Source organism: Mus caroli, chromosome 12 (genome assembly GCF_900094665.2).
Source record: "Mus caroli chromosome 12, CAROLI_EIJ_v1.1, whole genome shotgun sequence".
NCBI lineage: Eukaryota > Metazoa > Chordata > Mammalia > Rodentia > Muridae > Mus > Mus caroli.
In genome coordinates, this window is record NC_034581.1 from 26015631 (window position 1) to 26035413 (window position 19783).

The 19783-nt window shown below is 44.3% G+C and overlaps 1 protein-coding gene across 13 annotated transcripts in view; it reads left to right on the forward strand.

Annotated features, from left to right (window-relative positions):
• The window catches only part of Myt1l (myelin transcription factor 1 like), a 393059-nt gene that overhangs the window by 24361 nt on the left and 348915 nt on the right, over positions 1–19783 (forward strand). For all 13 annotated transcript variants that reach the window (XM_029484681.1, XM_029484687.1, XM_029484691.1 and 10 more), the window contains exon 2: positions 13685–13780. The gene's annotated coding sequence lies outside the window, so the exon portion shown is untranslated. The remainder of the gene's footprint in view (positions 1–13684; positions 13781–19783) is intronic.

A 19783-nucleotide genomic window follows, 5' to 3' on the forward strand; every position in this document is an offset into this window, starting at 1 on the left:
CTTAGGTGTGCTGAGCCATAGTGACATCATCCTGAAGTTAGCCTGAAACCGTGCTTGGTTGGATACCTGTGAATATCTGAATATGAAGAATTACCTCATCGAGGTGACTGTAAGGATGAGACATCACAGGACACGTTTCTGGGTCACAAAAGAAGTCCCTCTAACTCTAGTACTGAAAATGGTCATTTGTAATATTTTATTGTTTTTTTACTATGTACCTGGGACTGAACCTGGTTACCAATGTAATAGTAGATATCAAAGAAATATGAGTTGAATGGCCTATGGAATGGATGGAAATAAAGGGATTTAATTCTGATGATGACTGAGGGACTTCGCAAGCAGCCCTGAAACAGTAGTCAACTGGCCCTTCAAGGACTTGGTTCACACATCAGATCATGCTTGAGGTTTACCCTGTCTGTTATTTAGTTGTCAACCTTGATTTCAGCAAAGTTTTAGGCGAGACAAAGATCCCATTTCAATTCTTTAAGAGTTCAAGCATCCGATCCAGTTTCTGCTTTCCGTTCAGTCCTAGTCATTTGAACACATAGAGCTGTCGATCTTTCCGGGATGGGAAGAACTCATTGTTCATTGTGAGCAGACACCAGCCACGAGCATGTGCATATATCAGCATATTTAGTGGCAGGCACAGTCGCTGCAATTTGACATCTCAGTTAAGTTTGTCTTGAAGTCTGGCAGCCCCTCCTCCTCCTCATTTCTAAGGAAAGTGGTCCCACGCTTCCAGGCTCACTGCACACAGATACCCAGACTCACAGTGGAGAGCAGACAGCATCATTTCTGCACAGATTTTCTCTATTGGGCCAAAACACTCTGAATATTTAGACAACAGTTGCTTGCTGATTGGTTAGCTAATTTCTCTTTTATCCTAACCTTCGGTACCCAGTTTGATGGCCTGTCTGCAGAATAACTTTCTACTTCACTTGTGTCACTGTGTCATGTCTATGTTTCTGACTTGTGGAGACTCTTCCTTTTCCACATGAGAGTGCTCTGCAGTGCTAGGGAAGCACATTCATGCGGACACAGCAACCAAGGAGGGTGCTATTATGCCCTTGTGGACACATACTTTGGAGTAGAAAGAGAAACCATGTACACTCATGCCTTATTCACAGGAGACCAAACCATGTCTTCTGCCTTGTATCAACAGGTTTTAAGTTAGCACCTAATACAGGTTCAAATGCTTTTGTTTGGTTAAATATGCATGAACTTGATATTTGGGATAGTCTCAGATCTTTATGATATTTCCTTATTTAACCTCCCAGTTAAAATAAACTTTTGGAATGGTTAGATTTATGTAACCTTCAAATCTCGTTTTATTCTTCGTCAAAAGCCAAGTGCTGAGAGCAATGTGCAGCACCCGGTAAGTAAGGCTCATGTGAGACGAAGGCTGGCTATTGAAGTGATGAAAAATTAATCTGCACACTCATATATGTAGCATGGGTATCCAGGGAACCAAGGGGGGAACTTCCAACAAGTCTTCACCAAATGAATTTTCTTTACAGGGAGGAAAAAAATAAGAAAGGAAAGTAGGAGGGGGAAGGGAGGAAGGAAGGAAGGAGGGAAGGAGGCAGGGAGGGAGGGAAGAAGGAAGCAGACACAAGCAGAGAAACCAGTAGACAAAGGAAAGAGGAAAGTCAGTAAGAAGAAAGGCAAGAAAGTGCGAACGGGGATCAGAGGCAGGCATGACTTACAAATTGCATCTGATGAATGTGATGCAGACCCAAGAGTTCCTCTTTGGAGAAAGAGAAGACTTACATGCTTAGGTCCCTGTGGGTGGCCTGTGCATCCAAGAACAGCCAAGAAGAAGGGCACAATCAGCCTTGCTATGCCAGAGAACATATATCATATCAGTCCTGGTCCTGATGATCCCTGATACCTGTGCCTGCTTTGTATGTAGGTCAAAGCAAATTTGAAGCCAGTGACCTAGGAGAGAGTTACTCCTCACATGCTGACAGACACTGAGCAAAATTCTTTAAAACTTAGCCATACTTAAAAAAAACTAGCACTTTATTTATGGTATATTATTCATACTGGGATAAGGTGGCTACACACACACACACACACACACACACAAACACAGGAGAAAAGCATACTCCTCACTCATGAGAAATAAGCAGGAAGGTCTTGTAAAGTTTACCCTTAGTTGGACTTCAGCAGGATTGGTCTGTGAACAAATTCACATTACTTAATATTGATTATACAAGTCTGAAAGTTGGCTGTTTGGAATAATATTCTTCTGCAGTCCAGTAGCTGTTCAAGAAACAAAATGATTGGTCCACCCTGTGATATGTCTTGTATACACATATTTGAGCATCTTAAAGTTAAAACATGTGCTTTGATTTTCTGTAACTCCCAAGTGGTTGTTATACATAAGAAAAACATTTCCATGAAAGTATTTTGAATTTCTGATTTGTACAAATCTTGTTTTTGTCTTATCTGGTCTGACAGCATGCTGCCTGTCTCATGTCTTACTTCCTAATGGTAAACTGACTCCAGTCCAGGTTAAACAGTTTGGGAATCACTCCACAGTCATTGCTATACCAAATAACATTACCATCCCCCCTTCTTTAAAGTGAATTTAAAGGGCAGAATATATTAGTAAGCTAGTAAAAAATTATCTAGAGCCAAAACATAACTTAGAAATCTGACAATCAAAGATTGTAATGACACTGGGAAAGGGTGTGTGTGTGTGTGTTTAAAAAAATGCCTAAAAAGGAAAAATTCTATAGGATTTGTGTTGAAGAGCCTTCTGCTGTCATTTTTAAGGGATATATTGGTCAGTTCTAAATACAGCTGAGGAAAACGAAATTATTAGCACGTTGAGATTTTGAACTTCCAACGTCATTGATGATCGTGACTTTATCTGAAGGAAGCCCAGTTACTGAGTAAGGGTGGAGAATTGGGGGTGCAGAGCAGATAGAAGCTCTATCCTGTGGCTGTGTGTTAGAATGTCAAACAGCAGACAGACCTCCCTCCCCAAACAGACCCAGTGCACCACAGCTGCTGTGCGCCCAGAGACCCATGACCCAATCACTTGCCAATCACCAATGGGGCCTCTCTTTCCAACAGCTTCAGCTGAGCTCCAGTTGAGCTCAAGGCTGGCTCCCGCAGGGACCCACCCACAGGAACCATTTGTGAATCACTGAGCAGAGGCATGCTCTGGGGAGACCGTGGGCAGGTCTGCACCAAGCAGTGCCAGGACTTCCCACAGTCAGTGGCTGTTCTGTACCACTAAGATTCTTGGTGCCTCCATGTGCAAATAACACCCTACCCCTGGAGAGGTCGCAGTCTAATAACCATAGGATCATTGATGATGGAGCGAAGTGGCTACCCCTAGCTGGTTAAGTTTGGTGCAGGTGCTAAGAAAGCCTCTCGTGTCCTGGAAGAGCCTGTGTCTAGATTTCACAATCGTGTAGCTGATCTGGGAAACCCTCCCCTAACGTCTGCTTCCTCAAACATGGTCCCCTTCTTGTGCTGTCCTAGAATTAAGGCCACTGCAGGACATAAGTTATTTATTTTTAAAATACAGAATCTGATTAATTTCAAGTATTGACTTTATGTGGAAACACATAAAGCCCCATACGATCACGGCCTTTCCCTCTGTGGCAGCTGGCAAAGACAGTCCTTAAACAGAGCATGCCCTGTTCTCAAAGGTTGTTCTAGTAGATGTGTGCCAGAGGAGTATAGCTACTTAGGCTTTATGGAGTGATTCCATGTGGAGTTGTTGATTGCTTAGGTTTTCATTGTCCTTATATTCCAGTGTCAGTACTTCCAGAGGAGGGAGATCTTCAGCTGTGAGATTCTCAGCCTCTCACAGCTCCTTTTATTGCACTGACTCAGCAGAAGGCTACTGAAAAGGTGCATGTGTGCCACTGTCTGGGAGATAAAGTGTCTCTGGTTTTGTTTGGACCCAAATTGTGACTTCACCTGTATTCAGTCCATAGGCATAGGGTTATGATATATACATGGGAGCATGGTAAGGTCAGACGATGGGCCATTATTGTTCTGTGCTTCCCTGCGGAGTTAGCCCAAACGACCCCAGCTCACTTTCTCCCCACATCCTCTTGTAGGGTATTGTGCACATTGGAACTGAAGTGGACAGGAGAAAAAAAATGAAGGCTGCACAAACGCTGAGCACCACTCAGGGGATGAGGGGGAATCCCTGAGCTGTTAAGCTTTCCCCAAACTCAGGGATCCATTCTCTTTGCTTAGAAGGCTCCTAGAGACAGCCACACTCCTGGCCTCCCTCCCTCCCTCCTTCCCTTCCTGGGAAGCCACTCATATGGTAGCAGGAAGGAGGGAGGGGGCGATAGTTCCTGCAATGCAAGACAACACATTTGTTCTTCTTTGAGCAATCCCTGGAACCTTCTGGAGCTGAGGCGCTGGAGCATTCTGAGTGGTACGCAGCTGCTGGCATGGTGGAGGGAACGCTGGTGCTGAAGGTTAGGGCTTTGAAAACCTGTCTGGAGGAAAGGAGCTCAGATGCTTTGGTGGTCTGCAGAAGGCATGTATGAGGATACCTTAGGTGGACTAGGGTAGAGGGGCAGTGTCCTGAGTTCAGTTCAGCTCCCCACAGGGTACCTGGAAGTGTCTTACCTTATACCTGATGGTGCTTATTCTCTTGGACATCTGTGTTATTATCCCATCATTACTAGGGGCATTGAGATATGACTAAATCATGCTCCTTACTGCAGCAAGCAAGAAACCAGGACTCTACAGGTCTAAGATATAAGCAACAGCTGACTTGCGTATGCACTTCTGGGGAGCAGAGAAGCAGAGGGAATACCGTGCTTGGGGTAAGGATATAGTCTGTTTAGCAAAAGCTGAGATGACATAACAGTAGCATTATTCCTGACCACCACCAAGCATGCACACACACACACATACACACACACACACACACACACACACACACACACACATTAAAGCCTGGATACCACAGGTGGCTGTAGCTGGTCCTGAAGAATTAAAGATTCATGAATTGTACATGTGATGGGATACCTAGGCTCCCTACTGTTAATACCACCTCTGAGTAATTGAGGGGTATATTTCTGTTCAATGTATTCCCCAGTATGTTACATGGCTGTTGATGTTCACTGGGTCTGGTATGAGGATACTCTGGCATTCCCAACCTGTCACTGAAGAGATGAAACTTCTCCAATGCTGCTGGCTGCTGAGGGTGGAGTTTCCTCAGACCAAAGCAGCCACCAGCTGTGCTCCACCAAGAGGGGCTACCCAGGGCATCCACAGCAACCTTGGCAGCAGTAACCCAGGTCTCTCCTTGTTTCTGGTACCCTAGACATAATCAGTGACTCCATCAAGCAAGCCTCCCCAGCTTGTATCATCCTTTCCTAATGGAGCATGTGACATTAGCCAAACAGTGCTTCTAGAAAAAGGAAAATAACGTACAACCCATTGCAGACAACCATCCCAATACCAATCGTAGACTTTCTTTTCTTTTTTAAAGTTTCTCGAACAAAAGGGGTAAACTCAAAATGGAAATAGCTGCTAACATGAATTTCATTCCTTCTTTTAAAATGAATACAAACCCCTCAGGATCAATGAGCAGGCCACAAGCATCTCCCATTTGTTGTGAGTGGTTCCTCTCATGATATCAGGTACCCTGGCTAGACAGACAGTGGGGCCTCCAGACCCTGGCCACCCTCAGTGCCTAGTGGCTGTGACTTAGCTGTAGGCCTCCAAAGCTGGAGTAAATGTCTCTTGTTGGGTTTTTACATACTTTTGATCAGTTCTTGAATCTCTTGGCTTAGGGTATTTGAGTTTCTACTCTTTGACAATAACATGGCTCCGAGGACAGCATCTTTTCTCACTGCCCCTCTTTCTTCCTTATGGGATGTTTCCCCTCCTCCATGATATGCTGCTATGGAAGACACCATGTGGCTCGGTGGTCTCATAGCATGCAACTTACCAAGTGACAAAAGGTACTTCTTGGGGGAGGGGATGGTGGTACATGGCTGAGTGCTAGCATCCAAGCACTCAGGAGGCAGAGGCAGAGGCAGGTGGAGCTCTGAGTTCAAGACTAGCCTGGTCTACAGAGCAAGTTCCAGGATAGCCAGGTCTATACAGAGAAACCCTATCTCAAAACACCTCCCCCAGCGCCCACTCACCCCACCCCCCTACAAAACATATTTCCCAGAGTGCCTTGGTCTTCAGGGTACACTGCCCTTGTAACTGCAGTATGAACCAAAGCCTGCTGTGTAAAGCATGCTTTTCTCCCACCCAACACAGAAGTCAGCCCTGAGAGCACCACTCCTGCTCAGCCCCTATCTATGCCTCTTACTTTCTGAGCTCTTCTGTGGCAACCTCAGAGATCTCAGTTGCTCTGATGGATGAAGAAATGGCATGGCTTCATACGATCCGGCATCAGGAGGCCACGGCCAGGGAAGGTTGTTGTCCCCACCTTACCCTACTAAGCTTTAGCTGCTTCATAGTTTGCTTCTCTGCCTTTAAGGTTAGCTACTTCGGGATCAGGCTATGATGATATAATATGGTATGGTATGGTATGGTATGGTATGGTATGGTGTGGTATGGTATGGTATGGTATAATGTGCTATGTCCTATTATACCCAACAGAATGTTATGCACACGCTAAGGTTCTCAACAAGGACTAAATGACTGTTTTATTTACATGGTAAGTGATGCCAGACAATGTCATCAGACCTCTGCTCATGTTTCCCTGAGAGGTGGATGTTGCTGCCCTTACTGATAAGAACAGATAGAAAGATAAAATATGAAGCATATTTAAACCAGTCTTGTTCTTATTTATAACACAGAGATGATCCTGTTTGCAAGGCTGTCTCCTCTCCTCTCTCCTCTATCCCTGGTTCCCTGTCTTGAGTTGAGGTTTGCAAGGCTTCTCGCCCTCAGCTGAACCAAAGAAGGACTGGTATCAAGTTAGACTTCGAGATGAGGGTTTATTTTGCTCAAGTCAAAATTCATAGGCTCTATCTTCTTGCCAACTGGCTTCCCCCCCCCCCCCCCCCCCGCCCCATTCTTTCTAAATTGAAACTTGTCTGAAATATTCAACAAGGACAACCAGGCTGGTGCTGGGCTTTCGTGCCTGTGTGTGTCTAAGAACATGGTGGGGACTTAAGTTATCCCTGGACGGGCTTGGATAATAAGGAGCTTCGGAAGCAGAGTCACATGACCAAAATAGCATCTGGTTGCTTTTAGCATCCATGGTCCCCAATATGCCTCTCCTGTCTCTGTGAAAATCCAGAGTCTCCTCCCAACTCCTTGCCTGAGATGTGACACTGATTTTATACTTCACACTGGAAATGCCGATACCCAAAAGACGATAGCTTGGTTTCCTCCCCTACCCACATTTGCCACCCCTGCTTACCTCACTGCTTTCATAAGGTCTGTTTCCCAGCAGAGGTGTCAGCTCCTGAGGCTGACAGCCCTGTGCAGAAGTGACCTGAGCATGCAGGGATTCTTGGACCCAAGCCTTTAGAAGCTTAAGTTTCTCCTAATAACCTTGTCCCACATGTTCCCCTCTGGGTTTATGTATTAAAATACAAAAGAAATGGTCTGACACAAGGTGAGCCAGGAGATGACTGCCTGTCAGTCACCTCTGGGCTGGCCTTCTTGCCTGCCCTCGGGCTAAGAGCAAGGGCGCCCATGGGCTCCCAAGATGGGGAGGTTAGTCTCAGGGCAGAGGTTGGCTCTGCCACAGCTGAAGAAATACACCTTCTCAATATGGGTGTGCTTTGTTCCTGCATACCCTCAGCTCTGATCTTTGTCTAGGTAGCCCGAGCCATGTGATGGTAGCAGTGTTCATATCCAGCTCTCTTGGCCCTCTCATTTCTGCATCTTGGAATGACAGCACGTGTCATCACGTAGAATCCGTGGGCATGTCAGAAGTGGAAGCTCATTTCTCTGACAGCGGGGCTCCAGGGGCTCTGAAGGCTTTAACTCCCTTTCTTTCCTGAGAACTCTTGGTGGGCAGCCCCGAAAAACACACATGAGTATTGTCTTGGCCCCTTGTCCTTATTCTCCCTCTATCCCTTTGGATCATGAGATGACACAGTTGCCATAGCAAGTGTGGAGCAAGGCCCATTGTATCTGATCTCAGATGTGGCTCTGGGGCTGCGCCACTGAGCAGAGCTTGTATCCTCTGCACCACTGTTTCTGGGTGACTTCTCCGCTGTAAATCTGGCTTCTGTTTTTGTTTTTGTTTTTTGTCTCTCCCCCCCCCCCCAGCAGCATTAAGATTTTCCTAAGAGCAGGCTTTGCAAATGTTCTCATAGAGAACAAGATTTGGTGACAGTAATGTATCCTGGTCTCTTCCTCTCTCTCTCTTGCATCCACATTGGTCCCTCAAGTGCTTGAATTACAGGTGCGAGCTGCCGTATCAAGGCTGAAAACCGATTTTAGGATATTGGAATGCAGGAACACTTCATACTTTTATTATTAATGCAAGCATGCTCTTCTGGGACCTAATTACACACAATGCTTTATAAGACAGTGCCTTCAGCCACAGCCCCCTCTTACCCATCCCCACTCCTTGTCACTCTGCAGGAATTTCCTGCCTGAGGTCAGCAGCAGCCTTCACTTGTCTGGACACACTGTCTCCTTGCTTATCTTCAGCTCAGCTCCTTACTTCCCACTCCACATCAATAGGGGGAAGCAGAGAGCAAGGCAGCAGGGCAATCTGGTCCAGCTCAATAAGAACAGGGCCTCCAATTCACCTACACATGTCATTCACACAAAGGACCTGGGCTTGCTGGGGTGCTGGGCATCAACTCTGCAGTCTTAGAATCACAGCTCTACGTATTTGGGGAGGTCATCCAGAAAAATCTAGACAGCTTCTTGTAGTGGCAATGAGAATGGTTTCAGATACCTGGGGTACAGTCCCTCCCCGCCCATCCCTGCCTCTAAGACAGGAGTGACACCAGGACCACAAAGTACATAGTGTCAGGAGCAGAGCCGGGCAGCATCCACCCATCTGGTTCTTCTGTTAACATGCGGCCAAAACTTGCCCATAGAAGCACATACACACTCATTCAGTCTCCGATCAAAGGGAAAGGCTTCCTCCCATTTAATACCTTAGCATATATATTACCCTCTAGTTTGCATTCTGGAGTCTGTAATGAGCTTCTTTAGGACAAAACTTACCACCTTCCCCTGGGCTGAGCTCTTGACCCTCAGCCATCAGCATCACCTGCTCTGACTTGTTACAAGAACAGGATGGTGCTGGCTTAAGTCCTCTAGAATGGTGGGCCTGGGGATTTACAGTGTTCTCACTGCATGTTAAATCACTGGCTTAGAATCCCACTGTTTTGAGCCCAGGACACACTTATCTCATATTAAAAAGGGATTTAAGCTCAAAACGATCACTGGTGTGGTAGTTAGAAGAGAGCAGAGTTGTACTACAGCTTTGTAGGTAAAACCTAAGAACAACCAGGGATGGTGCCTCCTATCTGCAGCCCAACACTTGTGAGGCTGAGACAGGAGGGTTACTATGAGTACAAGGCCAGCCAGGGCTATAGAGCTTCTTATGTTGCTTTGATGTCTTGTGCATGCTCTGAATTTTCCTTTTTTGAGTTTCCCATAAGTGAGTCAGTAGTAGTGTCACCAAGAGCCTTACGGCTTACAATGAAGCTATGGGGTCACAGATGTGGGACAGAGTGTAGCTGTTCTTGGGCTTTCCTTTCTTGTGATGCAAGACTCTCTGCAGTTAGTAGGGTGTGTGTGTAGTGTGTGTGTGTGTGTGTGTGTGTGTGTGTGTGCAAGCACTCTTGATTGGAGAAGGAACTCAGTTATGCAGCACATGTGGACAGATGTGAGCTCTGGTGTTTCTGCTGAAGATCCTCTGCTTGCTGTTGGTGTGCACAGTTGTGAGGAATTCAGCTTGAATGGTTCACTTTATCGGTTTCTTTACCTCACATCTTCTTTTATGTCCTTAAGTCACACAAACCAGATCAACACAACTGGTTCTTGCTGCTGTTTTCAAACACAGCACCCTTGTTTGGGGCAGGAGAGAAAGGACGCACACTCCAGTGAATAAAGAAATATCAATGAAAAAATCTTTTCAGGTGCACTCTGTCCATGTGATCCTCAACAAATGTGTGTTCCATCCGCCATTCAGTGTGACCTCAGGCACTCAGGTGGAGCTGTGTTCCATGGAAGAGTTGTCTAAGGCTCCAGATTGACCAGAGCTACCTGATGTATCCCTATATACTAATGCCATATACTGTCTCTTGTGACTGTGTGCCTAGCTTCGTGATGATGGTGAACTGTCTGGACAACTTGTAGTGTGTCATAACATGAACTCTGACTCCTGTAGGATCCCAAATCAAACTGAGGAATACATTCTCTAGGAAACAAAGGGCCTCTCTGCACCTCTGTTATCTGCCCTTAGAGAAGGTTGGGGCCTGGTGTAGGTGAGGCGAGCTGGGCTCTGGAGTTTTCCGATTCCATCAACTACTAACTGGATTTCCACCTGAAGCATTGCCCTTGTTCCTATCCTCAGACCAAACTAAGACAGTCATAGAGCTACCCGAGATCAAATGCAGCAAAATATCACGTCTGTACCCTGCTCATCTAGAGAGGATGCGGGGTCATCTCACTTGCCTGCCCTCATTCTCTGGGTGGCATCAAGGATGGCTGCTGGAGTCTGCAGGTGGAGCCACTTGGCAAGCCTTTGCGATGTTGCCATTGGCAGCTGCTCTGTGTTCATGTATTGGCAGAATCTTTATATTTACTTCTCAAAGCCCAAATTTCCCATCGATGTGTGTGAAATTGGCCCACTACTATACAACTAGCCTCAAAGAAGTCAAAATCAGTAAATATGGCATTTAAAAAATTGTATGAGCCACCACCCAATCACCATATTTGAAATGTGGAAGAAGATAGTGTAATAGCAGGGAAAAAAACATGAAAGAAAGAAAAAAAAAACCAAACAAGTTTGCATAGAACAAGCTTCCAGGCTCAGATGCAGAGACAGGACCTTGTATCCCACCCTGAGATGGTATGTATACTATGGCTGCCTGCCAGGCCTCACCACGGGAGTCATAGTTCATTTCTGGCCTTCTTTTGAGATTAAGAACCTTGGGTCACAGAAGACTACAGAAAAACAAATTAGTAAGCAAGACGTTAGTTTATGTCAAAGGGTGGAAAGTCAGGAAAAGTGTGATTTTCTAATTTTTAATGTGATTTTAATATGCTTTTTAATGTAATTTGTCAGCTTTAAGAGATATATACAGTACCTACTGCTGGACCTGGCTAGAGAAGGTTGCATCAGTGACAAACAAGGACATCTTAAGTCCTGGCACCTACATATGGCTCTCTGTGGGCATCTGAATCCACCTCACTGTATGTAACACAAACTTCTTTAATGAGCCTTCAGAGCAGCAAGGTGCAGTGGAAATAAAATATGCTGTAGAGTTCCATTTGTGATGTTACAAGTACCAGGAGATATCACCTGTGACAAAAGCAAGATGAAAGCATGCCTAATATAATGATCACTCAGCCTACCAAGCTGATACAACAGCCTCAGATAATCAATTTGTGGTGAGGAATAAGATCTTGGGCATTTTTTCTCTTCTGTGTCCACTGCATCAGCATGGATATAGATGACCCAAACAACTAAGTAATACTTTGCTCAATTCTTTCAAAAAGTTCTCTGTTGAGAAGTGTAGTGGGTTATGAGGCATGGCAGTAAGACCATCAGAATTCAAATCCAGTGTTTAAACTGACAAGCTTAAACTGACAGTACCCCAGTTTCTCATGGCCTCAGTTCCATAATCTGCAGTACTGGCTTGATGCCCTGCAGTATTGGCATGATGGTGCCCTTACATTGCTGTGTGGACACAGGAACATGATCCTTGGCCAGACTTGCACATTGTCCGTTTCTGATCACTGGCCACTGACTAGGCCTTCTGGTTCTGTAGAAATATGCCATGCCAGTCAGAAAAAGAAACACAGTGTTGAGGAGGTTGAAGGTTATGAGGAAGGGTGAATCCTTTACCTGCGTACCCCACCACCACTGTCTGGGAACCTTAACTCATCATCACCACCACCACCACCACCATCACTACCACCACCAATGTACCAAAACTCCCTTACATACACAACATACTCTATCACACTCTGACACACACATTTTGTACTGGGATGCTCCTAGTGCCCAGTCAAAGTGCATCAGATTTGACTTGGAGTTTAGTCAGAGTTTCAGCATCTAAAATGTCTTAATTTCTTCACAGCTACCTGTATATATTATATATATATACCTATATCTCAGGGGTGGGGGACTTGAGATGCACATGAATGGCACTGATGTGAGTGAGGCCTGAGGATGGTTAGTGAGAGCTGGTTCCTTTTCCCCAACATATACGTGAGTCCTGGGGAATCAAACTCAAGTCAGGTCTTCAGTCTTGGCAGCAAATGCCTTTAGCCCACTGAGTCATCAAAGCATAAAAAGAACATTTAAATATTATATCTCGAAAAGGGAAGGAATAAATAAATGAGCAGCTGTATATGAAAAAAAAAAAGAGTGATTAGAAATTTATGAAGCTGACATCCTCAGAAACAGCACACAGGGAGAAAACTCAGCTTTGGGGTAGAACGCTAAGGTTTATAAAGAGAGGCAAAGAGTTGACTGCGAAGATGGGTCAGTTAGTAACATACTTGTCTTGTAAACATGAGGACCCAAGTTTGATTCCCCAGAAGTCATATAAAAGAGGTGCATGCTAGTAACCATGGCACTCAGTAGCTGGAGACAAAATGATATGTGGGGCTCTTCTGACCAGCCAGCAGAGCCTACTTGGCAAATTCCTGCTTTAGTGAAAATGTTTGTCTCAAAAACCAAGGTGTACAAGTTCCAGAAGGATACTGGAACTCCAGAAGGCACAGCCTTGCATTCATACACACATATATACAAATGCATGAGCATCCACGCATATAAAAACATGCACATATATGTGCATACACATACACAGAAACAGGGTATGGGACGTGATGGTGGATGTAAGGATTGTACACACAGTTGGAACTACAGAAAAATTTCACATTTCTTTTTCCTCCCACAGTGTATCTAAAATTGGCATGAGTCTGGCTAATGGTTGGGGAAAGTTGAATTAATGTTCCACAGGAATTGTCCTTTCCTTGAGTAGCCTAGAGTTCCATGTAAGCCTAGAGTACAAGGGACAGTGGGGAACTTCCTCCCCCTCCCTGGTGGCTTTGCTTTTGTTTTTTTCTATCTTGTTATTTTTCTCCTAAAGATAAGGCATGGCCTTAGATACACAAGCTGATCCTGGGACCCTAGGTTAAAGTCTACCTTCTGCAGCAGGTGGAATATGTGTCCTGACACAATCACCTCCTGACCTGTGGTTGTCACTGGAGCACGAAGCCTCTGACTCTTTTCCCTTTCTTGGTGGCCTGAACCAGGAAGCCACAGACCCCAGGCCTGACCTGGTTCTTTCATTTTAGCCGAGAACATGCCTTTATTTTCAAAAGCACCACACCTTCAACAAATAGAGCTGGAGATCTTGTCACTGAGACTATGACTTGAATGAGCTGTGGCAGGCAGATGTAATATGGAGTCTCTGCTCACTCACTGAGATAGCCAGAAAGTCAGCCATCTTTCAGTGAATCTTGGACAAAATAATCATTGGATAACCATGTCTTCTTTCTTTCTCCTATACAGGGGTCCCACAGAGGCTGCAGCTGAGGTCTGGGTGTGTGCAATTCTCAGCTGGTCTTTGCCCTACCCAGGTTGACGACTGAAGAATCACAGAGTGTGGTACGTTCATTCTGAAAAGACTTAATGGTTTTATTAGGAATCACTAAGTGTTAACTGAGAACCTGCAGAACGTGAGGTATAGCAACAGCTACATCCAGATGAGGGCAGCTGATCAACTTCTTTGTCACCAATCTTTAATGCTTAGATGCTTATGTCAATGTTGAGCAAACTAATACACATGTTGAATTAACACATTTGACTGTTTCTTGTATATTTACAATCATAAAATATTTACAATCATTTGTAACCCACATGTTTCAGAAATAAGCCAAATCCAGAAGAAACCACTACTCATGAAGTACATCTATGTTTTACATAGTATTTGTTTTTTTTTCCTCCGTTTGTTCTTTACATATAACACGGCCTTCTAACTTAGAGCTGCTTCCATTCTCATTCCTTTAATTGTACCTCAACTCAATTTTCTGTCCTGCCTACACAGAAACCTGATTAATACCCCCTCCAGAAACCAGATTCACTGCATCCAGCCTCACCCACAGTCTAGTTTGGTCCTGTAGCCCCCTGTTTCCACAAGGTTGCATCTTTGGCAGTCATGTGTCTGCCTTGATGCATCTTGAGGTGGAAGCATGTTGATTGTCTGGCCTGTAGGTCAGGAGGTATGTGAGGTTCTCCTACTGTACTGTCTGCCCTAGGAAGACAGCTGAGGCCTCTAAGGCCTTTCTTCTCTAAGCCTGAATGGATGGAACTGAACAACACTATTCTTATCAGTAAGACTAATTTAATTCAAATCACGGCTGTGAAAAAGAAAGAAATCTTTTAATCTCTCAGGCTTGGTACTTTCTATTCACCACAATTATTTTTAAATTGTTCAAAAACCATATTTCTGGAGAAAGTCAACACCTAGTTTTTGACCTTGGAATCTGGGACCAGTGCTTTCTATGGGACTCTGTTTCCCCATCTGACAAATGAATGTGGAGACTACAATGTTATATGGAGCCTACAGGAGTTGATGTGTGTAACATGTTGTGTGTTCATATTGCATGTCACTCTATATACAAGCCACAGATAAACTATATGTGGCTGCCATCTTGCCTCTTGCACAGGTGGGGACTATGTGTTCATTTTCTCTCTCTTAGACTGGTTAATTTTACATTTTAAAGCCAAATGCAAAACTAAACTAGTAAAGAAATTACTGGCACACATTTTATTGGATCGACTTTTAAAGGTGTTTCAAAACTTATTTTTTTCTATTTAGTATTTTAAAAATAACTTACTGATAATAGATTAGGGATGTTTGGATTGAGTGATCAGCCATAGCTCTGTTTTTTTTTTTTTCTTGAGCATTAAATTATCTTTAATTTTTGTTTATAAGTTAATTTCTCCTTGCAAAGAGTGTATAACTCCAGTTTTTTTTTAATCACTATGCTGTGAACCCACTCATTCTTCACCCTTTTATAGTCCCAGAAAGGCAGTGACATGACCATTCCTTAATATTAATTTTTTGGCTTTAACACACCATTTAAAGTCAGCTATTCTGTGAATAGGTCCAGAGTTAGGAATTTACCAACTACAGTCCCCAAGAAATAAATGGACTGTCTACTGAGCAGCAAACTGAAGAGTTGAGAAGCCACAATTGCATGTAGGAGTGACATCTTCTACTGTCTTCCACTCCTGTCTTATTTTAATGTATTTTTGTTTTATTTTTGAATTTTTTTTCTTCCTTTCAAATGTGAAGTCACTTTTATAGCCTATAAAGCAGCCATCCTTTCTGTTACAGAAAACAAACAAACAACTGGCTTCCATGAGGTTTACCTTTAAGAATTGCTTTGCTGAAATGATTATCAGGTGTGCGGCACAAATGGCTGAGTAGAGATTAAGGATACTGACAAATTAGTCAGGATTCAGAGTATAAGATAAAGACAAACACAAACAATGAATGCCATGTACCTAACTAAGCTCTGGGATGCTGGAGAGGCATGGTGATCTTGATGGACAGACCAGGGTGGGTTTCTTGGAAGGGTTGAGTTAAACTTGCTTTGTCTCTTGAAATGGGAGAAAGAAACAGTCAGGAGAAGAGAAGGAGATGAGGGCTGCATATGAACTCTAAGCCATATATCTGTGTTCAGAAAAGGAGAGGGACCAATGCTCAAATCTGTGCTGAGTGACATGGAGGTGAAATTCAGTCTTGGGTCAGCGGCTAATGCTATACTTTGTTACAATACAGCAACCCTAGGGGTGTGAGGACCATGGCAATGTCAAGGTGACCAAGGAGAGGTAGACATAAACAGACAATGGTGTCTGTACCCTGACTTGATTATCTCTAAAGCTCTCATTCTTGAATTTGTCAAATTGCCTCTCTGTCATTGTAAAAAAGACTTTATTAATTAGTAGTTGCCATATCTGTAAAATTCAAAATGCTGCCTTATCTAGGTACTGCCAGCAGAGTGATTCAAATAGGAAGAACAGGGACCCTCATGTGAGCACCTGCAACCTGATCCTCACTCAGCCGAGGTGGTACTATGTGCGAAGAACATTTAATCATGACAGATGTGCTGGGCAGGTGCTCTCAGAGGATGTGTTGGGGAGGCAAGTCACGTGTCATGTATTCTCTATGCCTTACAGACAATGGTTATAGACAGACGCTGACGAATGGTAACAGTCGTTGTTTTGACTCCTGTTAGGCTGCATTTCCCCACTAACACATGTGCTAAGTGTCTGTGGTGTGTTGGGTGCTGTGGTGTGTGAAGACCAGTCACAGGGCTCTCAGCAAGGAAGGAAACACAAAACAGTGGGTCAAGCACAACCCGAAACAGCTGTGAATAGACAGGGAAGTCAGTTGGGGTGGGTGAGATCATTAAGCATGGCTTTGAAGGACAAGATGCTGGGAGTTTAGGCAGAGTTGGGTAGCTGAGAATTTCTGTTGATTTGGGACAAAAGGAATTCAGCAAGAAACTTAAAAGGGATGTGTTGATTATGTGAGGATTAGAGCAGAAGAATGGGCTGGTATGCTGTCCTAAGGAACATATCTGTGTCAGATATGCTGAAATTTGTCTCACAGGTAGTGAGAAAATATGTGAAACAGAAAGCATCTATAGCTAGGATAAAAACAAAGAGCAGGCACTGGAGAAAGGGAAGGACCTCCCAGATAGAATCTGGTGTTTGAATTATATCAATACCATGTACGTTAAATTAGGTAGGTCCCCACTATGACCTCTGTCTTAGTTAGGGTTTTACTGCTGTGAACAGACACCATGACCAAAGTAAGTCTTATGAAGGAAAACATTTAATTGGGGCTGGCTTACAGATTGAGGTTTGGTCCATTATCATAAGGTGGGAACATGACAACATCCAGGCAGGCATGGTGCAAGAGGAGCTGAGAGTTCTACATCTTCATCTGAAGGCTGCTAGCAGAAGACTGGCTTTCAGGCAGCTAGGATGAAGGTCTTAAATCCCACACCCCCAGTGACACACCTACTCCAACAGGGCCATACCTTCTAATATGGCCGCTCCTTGGGCCAAGCATATTCAAACCATCACACCCTCAAGGAGGCCATTTCCCCTTTTCAGGCTTTGTGATGCTCACCTCAACCATATTCATGTAGCCCCTCACTGGGGTGCTGGGCTTTGTATTATCAGCACGAGCAACTACAATGCTGAAGCCAGGGGTAGGACCCATCTTCAGCTCAGTTGTACCTTCTGCAATAACGAACACATGCAAATCTGCATGACCACCTGCCCTTGAACCTCCTGTTCCATCATTATTCCAGGCAGAGGTCCAAAGTCCACTCTGGCGCTGCTCATGTGTTCCCACAGTCACGTGTCCTGTGTGGAATACTCTCTCACTGTTCATTTCCAGAAATGGAGTGCATCTATGGAGTAGCACATCTGTCCCCACACGGTGCCACCAGTTGTCATGTTCCCAGCCCTGTATACACTCAGTGAGCTTGCCAGGTGTTTCTTGGGAGGTGCTCTGGGGATGTCAGGGAGAGGCCCTTGGATGGAGCCATAGTTGGCTTGTCTCAGCCTCTGATGGGAACCTCCTTTGAGGCATTCCCATTCATTTGTGTTTTTCACCTCTTGGCGGTATGTACAGGAGTAATGTGGGAGTTTGCAGGAGAGGCCTTAACAAGATCTATACATCTGACATGCAAGTGTGGTAGTACCCTGAAAGCTCCTACAGTCTGTGCACCTGTGCGGGGGGTGATTATATTGACTGTTTTTTTTTTTTTTAATATGCTTTAATTACACAAGACCTCCTTTCTCAGACTATTCCCCCTAGTCACAGAAATTACTTTAGAAAAAAAAAATCAAGCCCAACTCTCCTGGAACAAAATGCATCCAGTTCTGAAAATAGAAGGCAGTGCTTGTCACACGGTAATTAAGGGTGGCCCTTTCCCTGTCCTGAGGTTTTAGAAGAAAAAATGAATTCATATTGCAAATAAACTCCAATGACACATGAGGACTTAAAATTCAATAGACTCCTCTCTATTCCTCACCCTCCCTCCCTCCTCTTCTTTCCTTGGCCTTGCCTTTCCCCTTTTTATTTACACAGAAAAAGATCTATATTTGAGTCCCAGCTCTTTGTATTCATCCCATAATCAAGTGGTTAGAGTTCTAGTGTGTCCTGAGAGCATTTAAAGTTTTTGTTGTTACATTAATTGTGTGTGTGTGCGTGCACGCACATGCATGTGCACGTGCACACACATGTGTGTATATGCATACCATGGTATGCCTGTGGAGGTTGGAGGTAAGTGTTCAGGAGTCAATTCTCTCCTTCCAACATGTGGGTCCCAGGGGCAGGCTTGGCTGCAAGTGCCTACATCCTATGAAGCTGATGCCAGCTTCATTTTTAAAAACTTTAATGAGAGGCAGATTTAAACCACCAGAACGACTTCTGGTTTTCAACCATAGGAGTGGGTGGATGGAAAGTTGTATTATATAATTCTTACCTCCTGGTGCTCACAGAGCAGTGACACCATTGTCTTTTCCAGATTTGTTTTTCCTGCTTATAACCCAGATTCCCTCCCTAGTGATCTTTAAAACTTTGAGCAGGTTAGTTTTAGAGCTTGGCACTGCTTGCTCTGCAGCTCCATGGATTCCTACAGCCACTGCCCTGGGTGGGTGAGTCCAGAGCATCCCTGTGTTGCTCTGAGCACTGATGCTTGGCATTTCTGCCTCCTCTGCGAACATGCTCCAAGTCATTGTGTGGGCGAGGGCGGATCCTTAGGGGACCACTTTCTAGAGAACAGTAACACTGCAAACTTTGTGATACATACATTTTAAAAACTGAAAAATTCTGACTCTAGAATCTGTAGGAATGTGGGGGACAGGAAAGCCCCATGGTATTTACACCCAGGAAGTTGGATGCAAAGGTTAGATTTGTCAGTCACTTCCTGGTCTTAATCTTTAATTTTTTTTCTGACTATTGAACTCGTTCTTAATGAATTAGCATTATCAGTCTTATTTATTGCTTTGCTCAAAAATAATCCTTAGCTCTAACACTAGAATAGAAAACAGAACCCAGGACTCACCTCTAAGGAAAACACATTTTTGCAGGTGCATGTTTGAGAGGGCATATCAAGTATATTCATTAATTAATACATGTGGTATGAAATACAACTGTGAAGAATAAAGTAGGCCAGAGGGAGTGTGCTGTGGGGGTTGGGTAAGAGATGTGCCTGGGAAGAGCCTACTGATAGAGTCCAGAAGACAATAAAAAAAAAAAAAAAAAGTAAGCCTTGGAGGCCTGGGGATGACCGGCTGTCCCAGACAGCCCTTTAGGGATTTGAGAAGGCAATTGCAAGTGGGAAAATAAGTTAGGCAAAGGTCCTGAGGCAAGACTGTATGTGTAATATTCCAGGAACAATGGAACAGAATGCACGGGAGCTGCGGCAAAGAGATGAGAAATACAGCAGGGCAGCAGTCATTACAGATTGCCCAGTCCTGGAGCGTGTGTGGATGTAGGTTCTAGAAGTAGTAGTAAGAGGATGCCCCCCCCCACCTTGTATTAACTGAGAATCAAAGTTCCTGGAAGACCTAGAGCCT